At 38.9% G+C, this 21,446-nt stretch overlaps 1 long non-coding RNA gene across 1 annotated transcript in view; it reads left to right on the top strand.

Moving 5' to 3' along the window:
* The window catches only part of LOC309977890, a 560,535-nt gene extending 541,820 nt beyond the window's left edge, over positions 1-18,715 (top strand). Inside the window, exon 2 of the long non-coding RNA XR_014327104.1 lies at positions 18,631-18,715. This is a non-coding gene — a long non-coding RNA (uncharacterized lncRNA). The remainder of the gene's footprint in view (positions 1-18,630) is intronic.
* The last annotated feature ends 2,731 nt before the right edge of the window (positions 18,716-21,446 follow it).

Here is a 21,446-nt window from a genome sequence, read left to right as displayed (position 1 = left end):
AAATTCACTAGAATGGATCAATAGCAAAATAACTGAGGCAGAAGAACGGATAAGTGACCTGGAAGAAAAAAAATAAAAAGGTGGATATAACTACTGCGGAGCAGAAAAAAAGAAAGAAGAATGAAAAGAATTGAGGACAGACTCAGAGACATCTGGGACAATATTAAATGCACCAACATTCGAATTATAGGGGTCTCAGAAGAAGAAGAGAAAAAGACTGAGAAAATATTTGAAGAGATTATAGTTGAAAACATCCATAATCTGGGAAAGGAAAGAGTTAATGAAGCCAAGGAAGAACAGAGAGTCCCATCCAGGATAAAACCAAGGAGAAACATACCAACACACATATTAATCAAACTATCAAAAATTAAAGAAAAAATATTAAAAGCAGCAAGGAAAAAACAACAAATAACATACAAGGGAATCCCCATAAGGTTAACAGCTTATATTTCAGCAGTAACTCTGCAATCCAGAAGGGAGTAGCTGGACATATTTAAAGTGATGAAGGGAAAAACCTGCAAACAAGATTATTATACACAGCAAGGATCTCATTCAGATTTGATGGAGAAATTGAAAAAAGTACAGACAAGCAAAAGCTAAGAGAATTCAGCACAACCAAACCAGTTTTACAACAAATGTTAAAGGAATTTCTCTTGGAAGGAAACACAAGAGAAGGAGAAGACCCCACTTTCACACCCCACTTTCACCATAGGACAGGTCATCCAAAATGAAGGTAAATAAGGAAACACAAGCTTTAAATGAAATATTAAACAATGGATTTAATTGATATTTATAGGACATTCCATCCAAAAACAGCAGAATACACTTTCTTCTCAAGTGCCATCCTGGAACATTCTCCAGGATAGATCATATCTTCAGTCACAAATAAACACTTGGTAAATTTAAGAAAATTGAAATCATATCAAGTAACTTTCCTGACCACAACGTTCTGAGACTAGATAACAATCAAATGAAAAAATCTGTAAAAAATACAAACACATGGAGTCTAAACAATACACTACTTAATAAACAAGAGATCACTGAAGAAATCAAAGAGGAAATCAAAAAAATACTAGAATCAAAGGGCAATGAAAACACAACGACCCTAAACCTATGGGATACAGCAAAAGAATTTTTAAGAGGGAAGTTTATAGCAATACAATCCTACCTTAAGAAACAAGAATCATCTCAAATAAACAACCTAAACTTACATGTAAAGCACTTAGAGAAAAAGAACAACAAAATAAAAAAAAAGTTATCAGAAGGAAAGAAATCATAAAGATCAGATCAGAAATAAATGAAAAATAAATGAAGGAAATGATAGCAAAGATCAATAAAACTAAAAGCTGTTTCTTTGAGAAGACAAACAAAATTGATAAACCATTAGCCAAACTTCTCAAGGAAGAAAGGGAGAAGACTCAAATCAATAGAGTTAGAAATGAAAAAGGAGAAGTAACAACTGACACTGCAGAAATACAAATGATCATGAGAGATTACTACAAGAAACTCTATGCCAAATAAAATGGACAATCTGGAAGAAATGGACAAATTCTTTTTTTTTTTTTAACATCTTTATTGGGGTATAATTGCTTTACAATGGTGTGTTAGTTTCTGCTTTATAACAAAGTGAATCAGTCATACATAAACATATGTTCCCATATGTCTTCCCTGTTGCGTCTCCCTCCCTCCCACCCTCCCTATCCCACCCCTCCAGGCTGTCACAAAGCACCGAGCCAATATCCCTGTGCCATGCGGCTGCTTCCCACTAGCTATCTACCTTACTACGTTTGTTAGTGTGTATATGCCCATGACTCTCTCTTGCCCTGTCACAGCTCACCCTTCCCCCTCCCCATAACCTCAAGTCCGTTCTCTAGGAGGTCTGCGTCTTTATTCCTGCTTTACCCCTAGGTTCTTCATGACAATTTTTTTTCTTAAATTCCATATATATGTGTTAGCATACGGTATTTGTCTTTTTCTTTCTGACTTACTTCACTCTGTATGACAGACTCTAGGTCTATCCACCTCATTACAAATAGCTCAATTTCATTTCTTTTTATGGCTGAGTAATATTCCATTGTATATATGTGCCACATCTTCTTTATCCATTCATCCGATGACGGGCACTTAGGTTGTTTCCATCTCCAGGCTATTGTAAATAGAGCTGCAATGAACATTTTGGTACATGACTCTTTTTGAATTTTGGTTTTCTCAGGGTATATGCCCAGTAGTGGGATTGCTGGGTCATATGGTAGTTCTATTTGTAGTTTTTTAAGGAACCTCCATACTGTTCTCCATAGTGGCTGAACCAATTCACATTCCCACCAGCAGTGCAAGAGTGTTCCCTTTTCTCCACACCCTCTCCAGCATTTATTGTTTCTAGATTTTTTGATGATGGCCATTCTGACTGGTGTGAGATGATATCTCATTGTAGTTTTGATTTGCATTTCTCTAATGATTAATGACGTTGAGCATTCTTTCATGTGTTTGTTGGCAGTCTGTATATCTTCTTTGGAGAAATGTCTATTTAGGTCTTCTGCCCATTTTTGGATTGGGTTGTTTGTTTTCTTGTTATTGAGCTCCATGAGCTGCTTGTAAATTTTGGAGATTAATCCTTTGTCGGTTGCTTCATTTGCAAATATTTTCTCCCATTCTGAGGGTTGTCTTTTGGTCCTGTTTATGGTTTCCTTTGCTGTGCGAAAGCTTTGAAGTTTCATTAGGTCCCATTTGTTTATTTTTGTTTTTATTTCCATTACTCTAGGAGGTGGGTCAGAAAGGATCTTGCTGTGATTTATGTCATAGAGTGTTCTGCCTATGTTTTCCTCTAAGAGTTTGATAGTTTCTGGCCTTACATTTAGGTCTTTAATCCATTTTGAGCTTATTTTTGTGTATGGTGTTAGGGAGTGATCTAATCTCATACTTTTACATGTACCTGTCCAGTTTTCCCAGCACCACTTATTGAAGAGGCTGTCCTTTCTCCATTGTACATTACTGCCACCTTTATCAAAGATAAGGTGTCCATATGTGCATGGGTTTATCTCTGGCCTTTCTATCCTGTTCCATTGATCTATCTTTCTGTTTTTGTGCCAGTACCATACCGTCTTGATAACTGTAGCTTTGTAGTATAGTCTGAAGTCAGGGAGCCTGATTCCTCCAGTTCCTTCTTTCGTTCTCAAGATTGCTTTGGCTATTCAGGGTCTTTTGTGTTTCCATACAAATTGTGAAATTTTTTGTTCTAGTTCTGTGAAAAATGCCAGTGATAGTTTGATAGGGATTGCATTGAATCTATAGATTGCTTTGGGTAGTAGAGTCATTTTCACAATGTTGATTCTTCCAATCCAAGAACATGGTATATCTCTCCAGCTATTTGTATCATCTTTAATTTCTTTCATCAGTGTCTTATAATTTTCTGCATACAGGTCTTTTGTCTCCTTAGGTAGGTTTATTCCTAGATATTTTATTCTTTTTGTTGCAATGGTAAATGGGAGTGTTTTCTTGATTTCACTTTCAGATTTTTCATCATTAGTATATAGGAATGCCAGAGATTTCTGTGCATTAATTTTGTATCCTGCCACTTTACCAAATTCATTGATTAGCTCTAGTAGTTTTCTGGTAGCATCTTTAGGGTTCTCTATGTATAGGATCATGTCATCTGCAAACAGTGACAGCTTTACTTCTTCTTTTCCGATTTGGATTCCTTTTATTTCCTTTTCTTCTCTGATTGCTGTGGCTAAAACTTCCAAAACAATGTTGAATAATAGTGGTGAGAGTGGGCAACCTTGTCTTGTTCCTGATCTTAGTGGAAATGCTTTCAGTTTTTCACCATTGAGGATGATGTTTGCTGTGGGCTTGTCATATATGGCCTTTATTATGTTGAGGAAAGTTCCCTCTATGCCTACTTTCTGCAGAGTTTTTATCATAAATGGGTGTTGAATTTTGTCAAAAGCTTTCTCTGCATCTATTGAGATGATCATATGGTTTTTCTCCTTCAATTTGTTAATATGGTTTATCACATTGATAGATTTGCGTATATTGAAGAATCCTTGCATTCCTGGAATAAACCCCACTTGATCATGGTGTATGATCCTTTTAATGTGCTGTTGGATTCTGTTTGCTAGTATTTTGTTGAGGATTTTTGCATCTATGTTCATCAGTGATATTGGCCTGTAGTTTTCTTTCTTTGTGACATCCTTGTCTGGTTTTGGTATCAAGGTGATGGTGGCCTCGTAGAAGGAGTTTGGGAGTGGTCCTCCCTCTGCTATATTTTGGAAGAGTTTGAGAAGGATAGGTGTTAGCTCTTCTCTAAATGTTTGATAGAATTCGCCTGTAAAGCCATCTGGTCCTGGGCTTTTCTTTGTTGGAAGATTTTTAATCACAGTTTCAATTTCAGTGCTTGTGATTGGTCTGTTCATATTTTCTATTTCTTCCTGATTCAGTCTTGGCAGGTTGTGCATTTCTAAGAATTTGTCCATTTCTTCCAGATTGTCCATTTTATTGGCATAGAGTTGCTTGTAGTAATCTCTCATGATCTCTTTTATCTCTGCAGTGTCAGTTGTTACCTCTCCTTTTTCATTTCTAATTCTATTGATTTGAGTCTTCTCCCTTTTTTTCTTGATGAGTCTGGCTAGTGGCTTATCTATTTTGTTTATCTTCTCAAAGAACCAGCTTTTAGGTTTTTTGATCTTTGCTATTGTTTCCTTCATTTCTTTTTCATTTATTTCTGATCTGATTTTTATGATTTCTTTCCTTCTGCTAGCTTTGGGGTTTTTTTGTTCTTCTTTCTCTAATTGCTTGAGGTGCAAGGTTAGGTTGTTTATTCGAGATGTTTCCTGCTTCTTAAGGTGGGCTTGTATTGCTATAAACTTCCCCCTTAGAACTGCTTTTGCTGCATCCCACAGGTTTTGGGTCGTTGTGTCTCCATTGTCATTTGTTTCTAGGTATTTTTTGATTTCCTCTTTGATTTCTTCAGTGATATCTTCATTATTAAGTAGTGTATTGTTTAGCCTCCATGTGTTTGTATATTTTACAGATCTTTTCCTGTAATTGATATCTAGTCTCATGGCGTTGTGGTCAGAAAAGATACTTGATACAATTTCAATTTTCTTAAATTTACCAAGGCTTGATTTGTGACCTAAGATATGATCTATCCTGGAGAATGTTCCATGAGCACTTGAGAAAAATGTGTATTCTGTTGTTTTTGGATGGAGTGTCCTATAAATATCAATTAAGTCCATCTTGTTTAATGTATCATTTAAAGCTTGTGTTTTCTTATTTATTTTCATTTTGGATGATCTGTCCATGGGTGAAAGTGGGGTGTTTAAGTCTCCTACTATGAATGTGTTACTGTCGATTTCCCCTTTTATGGCTGTTAGTATTTGCCTTATGTATTGAGGTGCTCCTATGTTGGGTGCATAAATATTTACAATTGTTATATCTTCTTCTTGGATCGATCCCTTGATCATTATGTAGTGTCCTTCTTTGTCTCTTTTAATAGTCCTTATTTTAAAGTCTATTTTGTCTGATATGAGAATTGCTACTCAAAAGAAAGCACCAGCTTTCTTTTGGCTTCCATTTGCATGGAATATCTTTTTCCATCCCCTTACTTTCAGTCTGTACGTGTCTCTAGGTCTGAAGTGGGTCTCTTGTAGACAGCATATATAAGGGTCTTGTTTTTGTATCCATTCAGCTAATCTGTGTCTTTTGGTGGGACCATTTAGTCCATTTACATTTAAGGTAATTATCGATATGTATGTTCCTATTTCCATTTTCTAAATTGTTTTGGGTTCGTTATTATAGGTCTTTTCCTTCTCTTGTGTTTCCTGCCTAGAAAAGATCCTTTAGCATTTGTTGTAAAGCTGGTTTGGTGGTGCTGAACTCTCTCAGCTTTTGCTTGTCTGTAAAGGTTTTAATTTCTCCATCAAATCTGAATGAGATCCTTGCTGGGTAGAGTAGTCTTGGCTGCATGTTTTTCTCCTTCATCACTTTCAGTATGTCCTGCCACTCCCTTCTGGCTTGTAGGGTTTCTGCTGAGAGATCAGCTGTTAACCTTATGGGGATTCCCTTATGTGTTATTTGTTGTTTTTCCCTTGCTGCTTTTAATATGCTTTCTTTGTATTTAATTTTTGACAGTTTGATTAATATGTGTCTTGGCATATTTCTCCTTGTATTTATCTTGTATGGGACTCTCTGTGCTTCCTGGACTTGATTAACTATTTCCTTTCCCATGTTAGGGAAGTTTTCAACTATAATCTCTTCAAATATTTTCTCAGTCCCTTTCTTTTTCTCTTCTTCTTCTGGAACCCCTATAATTCGAATGTTGGTGCATTTAATGTTGTCCCAGAGGTCTCTGAGACTGTCCTCAGTTCTTTTCATTCTTTTTTCTTTATTCTGCTCTGCAGTAGTTATTTCCCCTATTTTATCTTCTAGGTCACTTATCCGTTCTTCTGCCTCAGTTATTCTGCTATTGATCCCATCTAGAGTACTTTTAATTTCATTTATTGTGTTGTTCATCGTTGCTTGTTTCATCTTTAGTTCTTCTAGGTCCTTGTTAACTGATTCTTGCATTTTGTCCAATCTATTGTCCATTCTATCTCCAAGATTTCGGATCAACCTTACTATCATTATTCTGAATTCTCTTTCAGGTAGACTGCCTATTTCCTCTTCATTTGTTAGGTCTGGTGCATTTTTATCTTGCTCCTTTATCTGCTGTGTGTTTTTCTGTCTTCTCATTTTGCTTATCTTACTGTGTTTGGGGTCTCCTTTTTGCAGGCTGCAGGTTCGTAGTTCCTCCTGTTTTTGATGTCTGTCTCCAGTGGCTAAGGTTGGTTCAGTGGGTTGTGTAGGCTTCCTGGTGGAGGGGACTAGTGCCTGTGTTGTGGTGGATGAGGCTGGATCTTGTCTCTCTAGTGGGCAGGTTCACGTCTGGTGGTGTGTTTTGGGGTGTCTGAGGCCTTATTATGATTTTAGGCAGCCTGTCTGCTAATGGGTGAGGTTGTGTTCCTGTTTTGCTAGTTGTTTGGCATAGGTTTTCCAGCACTGTGGCTTGCTGGTCGTTGAGTGAAGCTGGGTGCTGGTGTTAAGATGGAGGTCTCTGGGAGATTTTCGCCGTTTGATATTATGTGGAGCTGGGAGGTCTCTTGTTGATCAGTGTCCTGAAGTTGGCTCTCCTACCTCAGAGGCAGAGCCCTGCCTCCTGGCTGGAGCACCAAAAGCTTTTCATCCACACGGCTCAGGATAAAAGGGAGAAAAAGTAGAGGGAATTAGTAGAAGTATGAGGAAAGAAAGAAGGAAAGGAGGGTAGGAAGGAAGGAAGAAAGAAAGAAAGAAGCAAAGACGGAAAGAAGGCAAGAAGGAAAGAAAGGAGGGAGGGAGGGAGGGAGGAAGGAAGGAAGGAGGGAAAGAAGGAAAAAAGACAGAAAGAAAGAAGATACAGTAAAAATAAAATAAAGTATAATAAAGTTATTGAATTAAAAAATTCTTATTTAGAAAAAAAAAAGGGATGGAAAGAACCTTAGGACAAATGTTGGCAGCAAAGCTATACAGACAAAATCTTACACAGAAGCATACACATACACCCTCACTAAAAGAGGTAAATGGGGAAAAATCCTAAATCTTGCTGTCAGAGACCACCTCCTCAATTTGGGATGATTCGTTGTCTAAAGGAGGGAAGGAAGGACGGAAAGAAAGAAAGAAAGAACGAAGGTAAAGTATAATATTGTTTTTAAAATTAATTATTAAGAAAAAAAATTAAAAAAAAACATGGATGGATAGAACCCTAGGACAAATGGTGGAAGCAAGACTATACAGACAAGATCTCACACAGAAGCATACACATACACATTCACAAAAAGAGGAAAGGGGAAAAAATCATAGATCTTGCTCCTAAAGTCCACTTCCTTAATTTGGGATGATTGGTTGTCTATTCAGGTATTCCATAGATGCAGGGTACATCAAGTTGATTGTGGAGTTTTAATCCGCTGCTTCTGAGGCTGCTGGGAGAGATTTCCCTTTCTCTTCTTTGTTCTCACAGCTCCCAGGGCTAAGCTTTGGATTTGGCCCTGCCACTGCGTGCAGATCGCTGGAGGGCGTCTGTTTTTTGCTCAGACAGGATGGGGTTAAAAGAGCTGCTGATTGGGCGCTCTGGCGCACTCAGGCCGGCGGGGACGGAGGGGCACAGAGTGCGGGGCGGGCCTGCGGTGGCAAAGGCCGGCGTGACTTTGCACCAGCCTGAGGCGCGCTGTGCGCTGTCCCGGGGAAGTTGTCCCTGGATCCCGGGAACCTGGCAGTGGCGGGCTGCACAGGCTCCGCGGAAGAGGGGTGTGGAGAGTGACCTGTGCTCGCACACAGGCCCCTCGGTGGCGGCAGCAGCAGCCTTAACGTCTCCCGCCCGCCTCTGGGGTCCGCGCTTTTAGCCGCGGCTTGCGCTCGTCTCTGGATTCCACGCTTTCAGCCGCGGCTCGCGCCCGTCTCTGGATTCCGCGCTTTCAGCCGTGGCTCGCGCCCGTCTCTGGATTCCGCGCTTTCAGCCGTGGCTCGCGCCCGTCTCTGGGGTCCGCGCTTTCAGCTGCGGCTCGCGCCCGTCTCTGGGGTTCGCACTTTTAGCCGCGGCTCGCGCCCGTCTCTGGAGTTCCTTTAAGCAGTGTTCTTAAACCCCTCTCCTCACGCCCCAGGAAACAAAGAGGGAAGGAAAAGTCTCCTGCCTCTTCGGCAGGTGCAGGCTTTTTCCCCGGACTCCCTCCCGGCTAGCTGTGGTGCACTAACCCCTTCAGGCTATGTTCAAGCCGCCAACCCCAGTCCTCTCCCTGCGCTCTGGCCTCAGCTCGCAGCCCCGCCTGCCCCGGCGGGTGAGCAGACAAGCCTCTCGGGCTGGTGAGTGCCGGTCGGCACCGATCCTCTGTGCGGGAATCTCCCCGCTTTGCCCTCCGCACCCGTTGCTGTGCAGTCCTCCGCAGCTTCGAAGCTCCCCCCTCCGCCTCCCGCAGTCTCCGCCCGTGAAGGGGCTTCCTAGTGTGTGGAAACTTTTCCTCCTTCACAGCTCCCTCCCACTGGTGCAGGTGCCATCCCTATTCTTTTGTCTCTGTTTTTTCTTTTGCCCTACCCATGTACGTGGGGAGTTTCTTGCCTTTTGGGAGGTCTGAGGTCTTCTGCCAGCCTTCAGTAGGTGTTCTGTAGGAGTTGTTCCACGTGTATATGTATTTCTGGTGTATCTGTGGGGAGGAAGGTGATCTCCGTGTCTTACTCTTCCACCATCTTCCGCCTTCTCCCCGACAAATTCTTAGAAATGCACAAACTTCTAAGATGGAAGCAGGAAGAAAGAGAAAATATGAACAGACCAGTCACAAGCACTGAAATTGAAACTGTGTTTATAAATCTTCCAACAAACAGAAGCCCACGACCAGATGGCTTCACAGGCGAATTCTATCAAACATTTAGAGAAGAGCTAACACCTATCCTTCTCAAACTCTTCCAAAATATAGGAGAGATAGGAACACACCCAAACTCATTCTACGAGGCCGCCATCACTCTGATACCAAAACCAGACAAAGATGTCACAAAGAAAGAAAACTTCAGGCCAATAACACTGATGAACATAGATGCAAAAATCCTCAACAACATAATAGCAAACAGAATCCAACAGCACTTTAAAAGGATCATACACTATGATCAAGTGTGGTTTATCCCAGGAATGCAAGGATTCTTCAATATACACAAATCAATCAACATGACACACCCTATTAACAAACTGAAGGGGAAATACCTTATGATCATCTCAATAGATGCAGAGAAAGCTTTCGACAAGATTCAACACCTATTTATGATGAAAACCCTACAGAAAGTAGGAATAGAGGGAACTTTCCTCAACATAATAAAGGCCATATATGACAAACCCACAGCCAACATCATCCTCAATGTTGAAAAACTGAAATCATTTCCACTAAGATCAGGAGCAAGATAAGGTTGCCCACTCTCACCATTGTTATTCAACATAATTGTGGAAGTTTTAGCCACACCAATCAGAGAAGAAAAAGAAATAAAAGGAATCCAAATGAGAAAAGAAGTAAAGCTGTCACTGTTTGCAGATGACATGATACTATAAATAGAGAATCCTAAATATGCTACCAGAAAACTACTCGAGCTAATCAATGAATTTCGTAAAGTAGCAGGATACAAAATCAAGGCTCAGAAATCTCTTGCATTCACATAGAGTACTGATGAGAAATCTGAAATTAAGAAAACACTCCTATTTACCATTGCAAAAAAAAAGAATAAAATACCTAGTAATAAACCTACCTAAGGAGACAATCACCCTGTAGGTTGAAAATTATAAGACACTGATGAAAGAAATTAAAGATGATACAAATAAATGGAGACGTATACCATGTTCTTGGATTGTAAGAATCAACATTGTGAAAATGACTATACTACCCAAAGCAATCTACAATTTAATTGAAATCCCTATCAAACTACCAGTGGCATTTTTCAGAGAACTAGAACAAAAAATTTCACAATTTGTATGGAAACACAAAAGACCCCGAATAGCCAAAGCAATCTTGAGAACGAAAAACGGAGCTGGAGGAATCAGGCTCCCTGACTTCAAACTATACTATAAAGCTACAGTAATCAAGAGAGTATGGTACTGGCACAAAAACAGAAATATAGATCAATGGAAGAGGATAGAAAGCAAGGAGGTAAACCCATGCACATATGGTCCCCTTATCTTTGATAAAGGAGGCAAGAATATACAATGGAAAAAAGACAACCTCTTCAATAATGGTGCTGGTAAAACTGGACAGCTACATGTAAAAGAATGAAATTAGAACACTCCCTAACACCATATGCAATAATAAACTCAAAATGGATTATACCTAAATGTAAAGCCAGCCACTATAAAACTCTTAGAGGAAAACATAGGCAGAGCACTCTATGAGATAAATTACAGCAAGATCCTTTTTGAAACTGCTCCTAGAGAAATGGCAATAAAAACAAACAAACAAAAAAACAAATGGGACCTAATGAAACTTAAAAGCTTTTGCACAGCAAGGAAACCATAAACAAGGCGAGAAGACAACCCTGAGAATGGGAGAGAATATTTGCAATTGAAGCAACTGACAAAGGATTAATCTCCAAAATATACAAGCAGCTCATGCAGCTCAATAGCAAAAAAACAAAAACCCAATTCAAAAATGGGCAGAAGACCAAAATAGACATTTCTCCAAAGAAGATATACAGATTGCCAACAAACATATGAAAGAATGCTCAACATCATTAATCATTAGAGGAATGCAAGTCAAAACTATGATGCAATATCATCTCACACGGTCAGAATGGCCATCATCAAAAAATCTATAAACAGTAAATGCTGGAGAGGGTGTGGAGAAAAGGGAACCCTCTTGTACTGTTGGTGGGAATGTAAATTGATACAGCCACTATGGAGAACAACATGGAGATTCCTTAAAAAACTAAAGATAGATCTAGCATACGACCCAGGAATCCCACTATTGTGCATATACCCTGAGAAAACCATAATTCAAAGAGTCATGAAGCACAATGTTCACTGAGTGCTTATATATGGACATATATACACTACCAAATGTGAAATAGATAGCTAGTGGATAGCAATCCCATAGCACAGGTAGATCAGCTAAGTGTTTTGTGCCCATTACAATGGTGGGATAGGGAGGGTGCGAGGGCGGGGACCCAAGAAGGAAGAGATATAGGGATATATGTGTGTGTGTATATATATATATATATATATATATATATATATATATATATATATATATATATATATATAACTGATTCACATGGTTATAAAGCAGAAACTAACACACAATTGTAAAGAAATTATACTCCAATAAAAAGTTAAAAAAAAAGAAATACTGATCATAACCACAGTTCTTTGATTACATTGAGAGTACAAACAGCCCAACTCTTAAGTAACATAAGTCAAATGTTTATGTAGTAAAAATGTAAAACTTTAGTTAAAGATGTCAATGACATCACAAAGATGAAGCTTTATCTAAACTTAGTTGCTGATTGACAAGAACTCCAGTGAACATAAAAATAGATAGAGATCTCTGGATCTCAAGAAGTTCGAGAACATTTTGTCCACTATTTGAGGGACAGTACAAACTGTACAGTGTGTGCTTTGGCATTGTACTGAGGCATTTCCTCCTCTTCATTTAGGAATACCGCCAATTGCTTCTTCAGCTCATTCTCCTTTTGTATACTTCGTTTTCCTTACAAATAATTGAAAATCTCCTAAAGTTTGACTCTTCACAACTCATTGGAGTTAGTAATGATCATGGTGTGAGAGACACAGAGTTCTTACAGACAACCTATCAATGTACTGAATTTCCTTTGGGATATACTGTTTGAGAAAATATTTCTTGGGATTTTTTTTTCAATATTTAAATATAATTTATTGTCATTTTACCATATATCTTTTTTTAACATCTCTATTGGAGTATAATTGCTTTACAATGGTGTGTTAATTTCTGCTTTATAACAAAGTGAATCAGTTATACATGTACATATATCACCATATCTCTTCCCTCTTGCATCTCCCTCGCTCCCACCATCCCTATCCCACCCCTCTAGGTGGTCACAAAGCATCGAGCTCATCTCCCTGTGTTATGTGGCTGCTTCCCACTAGCTATCTATTTTACATTTGGTAGTGTATGTATGTCCATGCCACTCTCTCACTTTGTCCCAGCTTACTCTTCCCCTTCCTTGTGTTCTCAAGTCCATTGTCTAGTAGCTCTGCGTCTATCTTCCCATCTTGCCCCTAGGTCCTTCATGATCATTTTTCTTGTTTCATTATTTAGATTCCATATATATGTGTTAGCATACGGTATTTGTTTTTCTATTTCTGACTTACTTCACTCTGTATGACAGACTCTAAGTCCATCCATCTCACTACAAATAACTCAATTTCGTTTCTTTTTATGGCTGAGTAATATTCCACTGTATATATGTGCCACATCTTCTTTATCCATTCATCTCTTGATGGACACTTAGGTTGCTTCCATGTCCTGGCTATTGTAAATAGAGCTGCAATGAACATTGTGGTACATGACTCTTTTTGAATTATGGTTTTCTCAGAGTATAAGGGATTAGTGGGATTGCTGGGTCGAATGATAGTGGGATTGCTGGGTTGTATGTTTGTGGGACTCCTGGGTCGTATGGTAGTTCTATTTTTAGTTTTTTAAGGAAGCCCATAATTCTCTCCATAGGGGCTGTATCAATTTACATTCCCACCAACAGTGCAAGAGGGTTCCCTTTCCTCCAAACCCTCTCCAGCATTTATTGTTTGTAGATTTTTTGATGATGGCAATTCTGACCAGAGTGACATGGTATCTCATTGTACTTTTGATTTGCATTTCTCTAATGATTAATGTTATTGAGCATTCTTTCATGTCTTTGTTGGAAATTTATATATCTTCTTTGGAGAAGTATCTATTTAAGTCTTCTGCCCATTTCAGGATTGGGTTGTTTGCTTTTGATATTGAGTTGCAAATGCTGCTTATAAATTTTGGAGATTAATCCTTTGTCAGTTGCTTCTTTTGCAAATATTTTCTCCCATTCTGAAGGTTGTCTTTTCGTCTTGTTTATGGTTTCCTTTGTTGTGCAAAAGTTTTGAAGTTTCATTAGGTGCCATTTGGTTTTTTTTGTTTCTATTTACAATTCTCTAGAAGGTGGGTTAAAAAGGATCTTGCTGTGATTTATGTCATACAGTGTTCTGCCTATGTTTCCCTCTAAGACTTTTATAGTGTCTGGTCTTACATTTAGGTCTTTAGCCCATTTTCAGTTTATTCTTGTGTACGATGTCAGGGAGTGTTGTAATTTTATTCTTTTACATGTAGCTGTCCAGTATTCCCAGCACTACTTACTGAAGGAGTTGTATTTTCTCCACTCTATATTATTGCCTCCATTATCAAAGATAAGTTGACCATATTTGTGTGGGTTTATCTCTGGGCTCTCTATTCTGTTCCATTGATATATATATATATATATATATATATATATATATATATATATATATATATATATATATATATATATATTTGTGCCAGTACCATACTGTCTTGATGACTGTAGCTTTGAAGTTTAGTCTGAACTCAGGGAGAATGATTCTTCCAGCTCCATTTTTCTTTCTGAAGATTGATTTGGCTATTGAGAGTCCTTTGTGTTTCTGTACAAATTGTAAAATGTTTTCTTCTAGTTCTGTGAAAAAAGGCTAGTAGTAGTTTGATGGGGATTGCATTGAATCTGATGATTGCTTTGGGTAGTATAGTCGGTTTCACAGTGATGATTCTTCCAATCCAAGAACATGGTATATCTCTCCATCTATTTGTATCATCTTTAATTTCTTTCATCAGTGTCTTATAATTTTCTGCATACAGGTCTTTTGTCTCCTTAGGTAGGTTTATTCCTAGATATTTTATTCTTTTTGTTGCAATGGTAAACAGGAGTGTTTTCTTAATTTCAGTTTCAGATTTTTCATTATTAGTGCATAGGAATGCCAGAGATTTCTGTGCATTAATTTTGTATCCTCCTACTTTACCAAATTCATTGATTAGCTCTAGTAGTTTTCATGTATCATGTTTAGGATTCTCTATGTATAGTATCATGTATTCTGCAAACAGTGACAACTTCACTTCTTCTTTTCTGATTTGGGTTGTTTTTATTTCTTTTTCTTCTCTGATTGTTGTGGCTAAAACTTCCAAACTATGTGGAATAATAGTGGTGAGAGTGGGCAACCATGTCTTGTTCCTGGTCTTAGAGTAAATGGTTTCTCCTTTTCACCATTGAGGATGATGTTGGCTGTGGGGTTGTCATAATTACATTGAGGTAAATTCCCTCTGCCTACTTTATGGAGGGCTTTTATCATAAATGGGTGTTGAATTTCATTGAAAGTTTTCTCTGCATGTATTAAGCTGATCATATGTTTTTTTCCCTTTGAATTTTTAATATGGTGTATTATGTTGATTGATTTGCATATATTGAGGAATCCTTGCATTCCTGGGATAAACCCCACTTGATCATGGTGTACGATCTTTTTAATGTGCTGTTGAATTCTGTTTGCTAGTATCTTGTTGAGGAGTTTTGCATCTATGTTCATCAGTGATATTGGCCTGTAATTTTCTTTCTTTGTGACCTCCTTGTCTGGTTTTGGTAGCAAGATGATGGTGGCCTTGTAGAATGCGTTTGGGAGTGTTCCTCCCTTTGTTATAATTTGGAAGAATTTGAGAAGGGTAGGTGTTAGCTCTTCTCTGAATGTTTGATAGAATTCGCCTGTGAAGCCATCTGGTCCAGGGCTTTTGTTTGTTGGAAGATTTATAAACAGTTTTAATTTCAGTGCTTGTGATTGGTCTGATCATATTTTCTATTTCTTCCTGATTCAGTCTTGGCAGGTTGTGCATTTCTCAGAATTTGTCCATTTCTTCCAAGTTGTCCATTTTATTGGCATAGAGTTCCTTGTAGTAATCTCTCATGATCTTTTGTATTTCTGCAGTGTCAGTTGTTACTTCTCCTTTTTCATTTCTAATTCTATTGATTTGAGTCTTCTCGCTTTTTTTTCTTGATGAGTCTGACTAATGGTTTATCAATTTTGTTTATCTTCTCAAAGAACCATCTTTTAGTTTTATTGATCTTTCCTATCATTTCCTTCATTTCTTTTTCATTTATTTCTGATATGATCTTTATTATTTCTTTTCTTCTGCTAACTTTGGGTTTTTTTTGTTCTCCTTTCTCTAATTGCTTTAGGTGCAAGGTTAGGTTGTTTATTCGAGATGTTTCCTGTTTCTAAAGGTAGGATTGTATTGCTATGTACTTCCCTCTTGGAACTGCTTTTGCTGCATCCCATAGGTTTTGAGTCGTCGTGTCTCTATTGTCATTTCTTTCTATGTATGTTTTGACTTTCTCTTTGATTTCTTCAGTGATCACTTCGTTATTAAGTAGTGTATTGTTTAGCCTCCATGTGTTTGTATTTTTTACAGATTTTATCCTGTAATTTATTTCTAGTCTTAGAGCATTGTGGTCAGAAAAGATACTTGATATGATTTCAATTTTTTAAAATTTACCAAGTCTTGATTTGTGACCCAAGTTATGATCTATCCTGGAGAATGTTCCATGAGCACTTGAGAGAAAGTGTATTCTGTTTTTATTGGATGAAATGTCCTATAAATATCAATTAAGTCCATCTTGTTAATGTATCATTTAAAGCTTGTGTTTCCTTATTTATTTTCATTTTGGATGATCTGTCCATTGGTGAAAGTGGGGTGTTAAAATCCCCTACTATTTTTGTGTTACTACCGATTTCTCCTTTTATGGCTGTTAATATTTGCCTTAGGTTTTGAGGTGCTCCTATATTGGTCGCATAAATATTTACAATTGTTTTATAATTTTCTTGGATTGATTCCATGATCGTTATGTAGTGTCCTTCTTTGTCTCTTCTAATAGTCTTTGTTTTAACACCTATTTTGTCTGATATTAGAATTGCTACTCCAGCTTTCTTTTGAATTCCATTTGCATGGAATATCTTTTTCATCCCCTCACTTTCAGTCTGTATATGTCCCTAGGTCTGAAGTGGGTCTCTTCTAGAAAGCATATATATGGGTCTTGTTTTTGTATCCATTCAGGCAGTCTATGTCTTTTGCTTGGAGCATTTAATCAATTTATATTTAAGGCAATTATCGAGATGTATGGTCCTATTACCATTTTCTTAATTGTTTTGGGTTTGTTTTTGTAGGTCTTTTCCTTCTCTTGTGTTTCCTGCATAGAGCAGTTCCTTTAGCATTTGTTGTAAAGCTGGTTTGGCGGTGCTGAATTCTCTTAGCATTTGCTTGTCTGTGAACGTTTTAATTTCTCCATCAAATCTGACTGAGATTCTTGCTGGGTAGAGTAATATTGGTTTTAGGTTTTTCCCCTTCATCACTTTAAATATGTCCTGCCACTCCCTTCTGGCTTGGAGAGTTTCTGCTGAAAGATCAGCTTTTAATCTTATGGAGATTCCCTTATATGTTATTCATTGCTTTTCTCTTGCTGCGTTTAATATTTTTTCTTTGTATATTTTTTTGTTTTTGTTTTTGTTTTTCTTTTGTGGTTTGTGGGCCTCTCACTGTTGTGGCATCTCCCGTTGTGGAGCACAGTCTCTGGATGCACAGGCTCAGTGGCCATGGCTCATGGGCCTATCATCTCCGTGGCATGTGGGATCTTCCTCGACTGGGGCAGGAACCAGTGTCCCCTGCATCGGCAGGCAGATGCTCAACCACTGCGCCACCAGGGAAGCCCTGTATTTATTTTTTGATAGTTTTATTAATATTTGTCTTGGCATGTTTCTCCTTGGGTGTATCCTGTACGGCCCTCTCTGTGTTTCCTGGTTTTAATTATTTCCTTTCCCATATTATGGAAGTTTTCAACTATAATCTCTTCAAATATTTTCTCAGTCCCTTTCTTTTTCTCTTTTTCTTCTGGGACCCCTATAAGTCAAATATTCATGCATTTAATATTGTCTCAGAGACCTCTGAGATTGTCCTCAATTCTTTTCATTTGCTTTTTCTTTATTCTGCTCTGCAGTAGTTATTTCCACTATTTTAACTTCCAGGTCACTTATCCGTTTTTCTTCCTCAGTTATTCTGCTATTGATCTCTTCTACAGAATTTTAAGTTTCATTTATTGTGTTGTTCATCACTGTTTGTTTCCTCTTTAGTTATTCTAGGTCTTTTTTTTTTTTTTTTTTTTTTGCGGTACAGGGGCCTCTCACTGTTGTGGCCTCTCCCATTGTGGAGCACAGGCTCCGGATGTGCAGGCTCAGCAGCCATGGCTCACGGGTCCAGCTGCTCCACAGCATGTGGAATCTTCCCGGACCCGGTCATGATCCCACGTCCCCTGCATTGGCAGGCAGACTCTCAACCACTGCACCACCAGGGAAGCCCTTTGGGTCCTTTATAAACGTTTCTTGTATTTTCTCCATTCTATTTCCAAGATTTTATATCATCTTTATTATCATTATCCTGAATTGTTTTCCAGGTAGACTGCCTATTTCCCCTTCATTTGTTAGATCTGCTGTTTTTTTTACCTTGCTACTTCATCTGATGTGTGTTTCTCTGTCTCCTTATTGTGTTATTACTTACTGGGTTTGGGGTCTCCTTTTCATAGGCTGCAAGTTCATAGTTCCCGTTGTTTTTGGTGTCTGCCCACAGTGGCTATGGTTACTTCATTGGGTTGTGTAGGCTTCCTGGTGGAGTGGACTAGTGCCTGTTTTTTGGTGGAGGAGGCTGGATCTTGTCTTTCTGGTGGGCAATTCCCATCTGGTGGTGTGTTTTGGTGTGTCTGTTGCCTTATTATTATTTTAGGCAGCCTCTCTGCTGATGGGTGGAATTGTGTTCCTGTCTTGCTAGTTATTTGGCATAGGATGTCCATCACTGGAGCTTGCTTGTCATTGAGTGGAACTGGATCTTGGTATTGAGATGGAGATCTCTGGGAAATTTTCATCATTTGATATTATGTGGGGCTGGGAGGTCTCTTGTGGACCAATATCCTGAACTTGGCTCTCCCACCTCAGAGGCACAGCCCTGACGCCTGGCTGGAGCACCAATTGCCTGTCATCCACACAGCTCAGAATAAAAGGTAGAAAAAGAAAGAAAGAAAGAAAGAAAGAAAGAAAGAAAGAAAGAAAGAAAGAAAGAAAGAAAGAAAGAAAGAAAGAAAGAAAGAAAGAAAGAAAGAAAAAGATAAAATAAAATAATTAAAATAAAAAATATTAAATAAAATCTTTTTAAAAGCAATAAAAAATAAAATGAAAGAAAGAAAGAAGATAGCAACCAAACAAAATATAAATCCACCAATGATAGGAAATGCTAAAAACTATACTAAAGAAAAAAAAAAGAGAGACAGACAGGCAGAGCCCTAGGACAAATGGTAAAAACAAAGCAATACAGACAAAATCACACTTAGAAGCATATACATACACACTCACAAAAAAAGAAAAAGGGAAAAAAATATATATATTGTTGCTCCCAAATCCACCTCCTCAATTTGGTATTATTCATTGTCTACTCAGGTATTCCACAGATGCAGGGTACATCAAGTTGATTGTGGAGATTTAATCCGCTGCTCCTTAGGCTGCTGGGAGAGATTTCCCTTTCTCTTTCTCTTCGTTTGCACAGCTCCTGTGTTTCAGCTTTGGATTTGCCCCTGCCTCTGTGTGTAGGTCGCCTGAGGATGTCTGTTCTTTGCTGAGACAGGACGGGGTTAAAGGAGCAGCTGATTAGGGAGCTCTGGCTCACTCAGCCCAGGGCGAGGGAGGGGTATGGAGTTCGGGGCGAGCCTGCAACAGCAGAGGCCAGCGTGAAGTTGCAACAGCCTGAGGCATGCCATGTGTTCTCTCGGGGAAATTGTCCCTGGATCACAGGACCCTGGCAATAGTGGGCTGCACAGTCTCCCAGGAGGGAACGTGTGGATAGTGATCTGTGCTTGCACACAGGCTTCTTGGTGGCTGCTGCAGCAGCCTTATCATGTCATGCCCGTCTCTGTGGTCCCCACTAATTGCCGCGGCTTTCTCCCATATCTGGAGCTCCTTTAGGCAGCACTGTTAATCCCCTTTCCTCACGCACCAGGAAACAAAGAGTCAAAAAAATGTCTCTTGCCTCTTCGGCAGCTCCAGACTTTTTCCCAGACTCCCTCCTGGCTAGCTGTGATGCACTAGCCCCCTTCAGGCTCTGTTCACGCAGCCAACCCTGGTACTCTCCCTGGGATCTGAACTCCGAAGCCCGAGCCTCAGTTCCCAGCCCATACCTGTCCCGGTGGTGAGCAGACAAACCTCTCAGGTTGGTGAATGCTGGTTGTCACCAATCCACTGTGCAGGAATCTCTCCACTTTGCCCTCCCCACCCCTGTAGCTGTGCTCTCCTCCATGGCTCCGAAGTTTCTGCCCTCCGCCACCTGCAGTCTCTTCCTGCGAAGGGGCTTCCTAGTGTGTGGAAACCTTTCCTCCTTCACAGCTCCCTCCCATTTGTTCAGGTCCCATCCCTATTCTTTTGTCTCTGTTTTTTCTATTTTCTTTTGCCCTACCCTGGTACTTGGGGAGTTTCTTGCATTTTGGGAGATCTAAGGTCTTCTGTCAGCGTTCAGTAGGTGTTCTGTATGAGTTGTTCCACATATAGATGTATTTCTGATGTATTTGTGGGGAGGAAGGTGATCTCCATGTCTTACTCTTCTGCCATATTGAAGCTTCTCCTCTTGAGATTTTTAAATTGACATTTTCTTTTATCCTCTGAGAGTTCAAGTTTTACAAGTTTGGTTATTAGGCTTCTTAATTGAGCAATTCAACCAGGCTAAAGTCAAACTTGGAGAAGTTCCTACTTCATCTGAACTGCAAACTTGGTTGAATACTACTCTCATCTTGGGTCAAAAACTGTCTTCTGGGCCATGTTAGAGCCTTGCCAGGAATACACAGTATGTTCAAAATAGTATATTTTGTATTCCATTCGGTTCACATGGTGCAGTAGTTGGATATTTGATGAGCACTGGATTCTATTATTCTTAGCTTTATTCAAGGACCCATTCAACTGATAAAACAAGGATGCTTACTCTTTTTATTTTCTGAGGACTAACTTCCAGAAACCATCCACCCAGAGGCTCTTGGCAAATCTGCTTGATGATAGTGAAACAATGAAATCAATTCTACCAATCAGAGTGATGTCTCCCTAACAGTTTCTAACAGCAGGACTCTCTAGGGTGTCAGCCACTGATATTTCTATTCAGTAATGATTCTTTATATCTCTGACTCAAGTCAACTAATTGTGTTTCAATGCCAGCTCTGAAGTTCCCAACAGGGTTCTTCTACCTAAACCTTCTAGGACTATATAGGTATTTCAAAGTATTTACTGAAAGATCATGGAAGTCTCACTCAAGAAAGAAATATGTATGATATTGCCCATTCTTATAATCTTAGCTCTCTCTATAACTCTCTAGATTATGCTCAGAAACATAGATCTCTACATATGCCCAGAAACCTTGATCTAATATGGCTCAGAAATAACTCTAATTCATTTTATTGATATTTTCCTCTAAAAATTTCAGTGAATTCCAGTTTCTCCTCATACCTCCCTTTGAAGAACAGGAGTAAGTGTGTTCTCTAACTCCATACAAATTATGTATGAAAACAAGATTCAAGCAGTGGCCTTAGTCTGGGATTGTATCTGCATCTGAACTGTGAATGCCCGAGTTCTAGGGTAAGTTGAGGTCTTTTAGACCCAGCTTTAGTCTTCTCAATACATTTTTTGTTTTACTTAAAAAAGCATCACTTACAGTTATCAATCATGATAGTAAAAGACCCATCTTTTAAGTTCTCAGAATGTATAATTAAAGTTTGACTATATTTTGTAGGATTTCCCTGCTACTCTACCTCATTAATTGGCCCTAAATCTCTCACAATAATAAATT

Source organism: Leucopleurus acutus (genome assembly GCF_964270905.1).
Source record: "Leucopleurus acutus genome assembly, chromosome: X".
Lineage (NCBI taxonomy): Eukaryota > Metazoa > Chordata > Mammalia > Artiodactyla > Delphinidae > Leucopleurus > Leucopleurus acutus.
This window is presented reverse-complemented; position numbering and strand designations above follow the sequence as displayed.